This window comes from Salvelinus sp. IW2-2015, unplaced genomic scaffold (assembly GCF_002910315.2).
Source record: "Salvelinus sp. IW2-2015 unplaced genomic scaffold, ASM291031v2 Un_scaffold2232, whole genome shotgun sequence".
NCBI classification, from domain to species: Eukaryota; Metazoa; Chordata; class Actinopteri; order Salmoniformes; family Salmonidae; genus Salvelinus; species Salvelinus sp. IW2-2015.
In genome coordinates this window covers 6,828-10,452 of record NW_019943562.1, presented here as the reverse complement: position 1 = coordinate 10,452, position 3,625 = coordinate 6,828, and the positions used below count along the sequence as shown (strand labels likewise).

At 42.5% G+C, this 3,625-nt stretch overlaps 1 pseudogene; it reads left to right on the top strand.

Moving 5' to 3' along the window:
- The first annotated feature begins 1,336 nt into the window (after nt 1–1,336).
- Nucleotides 1,337–3,625, top strand: part of LOC139025073 (amino acid transporter heavy chain SLC3A2-like) — a 9,107-nt pseudogene continuing 6,818 nt past the window's right edge.

Below are 3,625 nucleotides of genomic sequence, written 5' to 3'. Positions count from 1 at the left end.
CTGTCATTTCTCTTTGCTTATTTGAGCTGTTCTTGACATAATATGGACTTGGTCTTTTACCAAATGCTGTATACCACCCCTACCTTGTCACAACACAACTGACTGGCTCAAATGAATTAAGAAGGAAAGAAATTCCACAAATTAACTTTTAAGAAGGCACAACTGTTAATTGAAATGCATTCCAGGTGACTACCTCATGAAGCTGGTTGAGAGAATGCCAAGAGTGTGCAAAGCTGTCATCAAAGCAAAGGGTGGCTACTTTGAAGAATCTAAAATATACCATATATTTTGATTTGTTGAACACGTGTTATTTCATAGTGTTGAGYTCTTCCCTATTATTCTACAATGTAGAAKGTGCTGTTACTGTGAAGTGGAAACATCTAGGAGCAACAARGGCTCAGRCGCGAAGTGGTAGGCCYCACAAGCGCACAGAACGGAACCGCTGAGTGCTGAAGCACGTAAGAATTGRTGCAACACTCACTACCGAGTTTCAWACTGCCTCTGGAAGCAACTTTCAMCACAATAACTGTTTGTTTGGAGCTTCATGAAGCAGGTTGAGGGAATGCCAAGAGTGTGCAAAATATATTTTGATTTGTTTAACACTTTTTTGGCTTACTACATGATTCCATATGTGTTATTTCATAGTTTTGATGTCTTCACTGTTATTCTACAATGTAGAAAATAGTAAAAATAAAGAAAACCCCTTGAATGAGTAGGTGTACTAAAACGTTTGATCGGTGGTGTGTATGCTGCCAGTGAGCCACTCTGAGCGGTTGGATCCGCACGGACAGAGAGCACGAATAGGCACACACCTGTTGCAAACTCAACGGAGTCTGACGCGACTTTTTTTTAACGGGTAATTTTATGAGGCAAACGTTTTGTTTTTATGCATTTGGGAGAAAAGCAAACCATTTTTGAGCTACATTATCGAAAACCTTTCGAGATGTTTTGGTCCGGTAGAATGTTGGTTTCTGCCTTCTCTGTTCGAAGGTGATTAGCTATTTGCTTAACTAACGTTAACTAGCTAGTTTGTTTAGTTAAAAACATATACATAACGACGATATAATAATGATTTGGATTGAGTAGACAACTTTTCACAACAGTGAAATGTAGCCCATAGCAGGAAAGGAAAACTGCCTTTTTATATGTCGGAAAAACCTCTTCAAAATGAAAATGTGTGACTTTAACGTCTTTTAAGAGCCCAGACGTTTTTTGTCGAAGAGGTTATCCTTCATTCGGAAGATAGGTTAAAGTTGTCATTTTCATTGAAGGTGAACTTGACAAAGTGTGGACACTGTGTCTTTTCTACAGGGGAAAAAACGAAATCGTCCCGAAGATGAGTAAGGACACCGAGATAGATATGAAGGATGTCGAGTTGAACGAGTTAGACCAGGGAGAACCACGGGTTGACCGTCGACGGCCCTGGGGCTGAGAAGATCCGGTCGAGCGTGAAGCTGGAGGTCCTAGATGAGGCTGTCAAGTTTACCGGACTGTCGAACGAAGAGCTCATGAAAGTTGCTGGCACACCAGGGTAAGTTAATTAAGAGATGGTTGTTGTAGGTTTATACTTAAATTTAGCTAGTAATAGTTTTTTTTTTTTACGTAAAGTTGCTATGAATCAATTTGAATGATCGAATTTACAATGTAACCATGTAAACGCAGCAAAATAATAAACGTCCCTTTTTCACGAACCTGTCTTTCAAAGATAATTCGTAAAAATCCAAATAATTTCACAGATCTTTATTGTAAAAGGTTTCCCATGCTTGTTCAATGACCCATAAACAATTAATGAACATGCACCTGTGGAATGGTCGTTAAGAAACTAACAGCTTACAGACGGTAGGCAATTAAGGTCACAGTTATGAAAACTTAGGACACTAAAGAGGCCTTTGCTACTACCTTCTGAAAAACACCAAAAGGAAGATGCCCAGGGTCCCTGCTCATCTGCGTGAACGTGCCTTAGGCATGCTGCAAGCAGGCATGAGGACTGCAGATGTGGCCAGGGCAATAAAATTGCAATGTCCGTACTGTGAGACGCCTAAGACAGTGCTACAGGGAGACAGGACGGACAACTGCCCGAGTTACACCAGGAACGGACAACCCCTCCATCAGTGCTCAGACTGTCCGCAATAGGCTGAGAGAGGCTGGACTGAGGGCTTGTAGGCCTGTTGTAAGGAATGTCCTCACCAGACATCACCGACAACAACGTCGCCTATGGGCACAAACCCACCGTCCTGACCAGACAGGACTGGAAAAAGTGCTCTTCACTGACGAGTCGCGGTTTTGTCTCACCAGGGGTGGTGGTCGATTCACATTTATCGTCGAAGGAATGAGCGTTACACCGAGGCCTGTACTCTGGAGCGGCTGAGAGAGCCCGGGATCCCCCCCATCAAGAGCCCGGATCTCAATCCCATTGAGCACGTCTGGGACCTGTTGGATCGGAGGTGAGGGCTAGGGCCATTCCCCCCAGAAATGTCCGGGAACTTGCAGGTGCCTTGGTGGAAGAGTGGGGTAACATCTCACAGCAAGAACTGGCAAATTTGGTGCAGTCCATGAGGAGGAGATGCACTGCAGTACTTAATGCAGCTGGTGGCCACACCAGATACTGAGTGTTACTTTTGATTTTGACCCTTCCTTTGTTCAGGGACACATTATTCCATTTCTGTTAGTCACATGTCTGTGGAACTTGTTCACTTTATGTCTCAGTTGTTGAATCTTTACAGACTGAACCAGTTGAAGGTGAAAGGCCTGGTCTGTGCAGAAGGATTCCTTTCTCCCTCTCCCCTCTCCCTCCAGGTGAAGTGGAGGTACGAGACAGACTGAACCAGTTGAAGGTGAAAGGCCTGGTCTGTGCAGAAGGATTCATTTCTCCCTCTCCCCTCTCCCTCCAGGTGTAGTGGAGGTACGAGACAAACTGAACCAGTTGAAGGTGAAAGGCCTGGTCTATGCAGAATGATTCATTTCTCCCTTTCACCTCTCCCTCCAGGTGTAGTGGAGGTACGAGACAGACTGAACCAGGTGAAGGGCCTGGTTCTGGGGCCTCTTCACACTGTCCAGCAGGACCGGGTAGACACACTAAACCTGGTCTCCATGGACGCCGGGGTAGGAACTGACCAGGACCTGCTGGCTCTGCTGGACAAGGCCCACAAGAAGGGTGAGTGACTGAGGGGCACACGCCTGTTCTGCACAAGGTGGCAGCTCAAACGACCACAATCTCTGATCTGAGGCCTGGCTGTTAAACAGTATTATAGTAGTATTAAAGTGTATTATAGTATTATAGTGTATTATAGTATTATAGTGTAGTAGTATTATAGTGTAGCAGTATTATAGTGTAGCAGTATTATAGTATTATAGTATTATAGTGTAGTAGTATTATAGTGTTATAGTGTAGTAGTATTACAGTATTATAGTATCATAGTGTATTATAGTATTATAGTGTATTATAGTATTACAGTTACAGTGTATTATAGTATTATTATTATAGTATTAGTGTATTATAGTGTATTATAGTATTATTATAGTTTATTACAGTATTATTATAGTATGTTATAGTTGTATTATAGTGTAATATAGTATTATGGTGTATTATAGTGTATTATAGTATTATTATAGTGTATTATAGTAT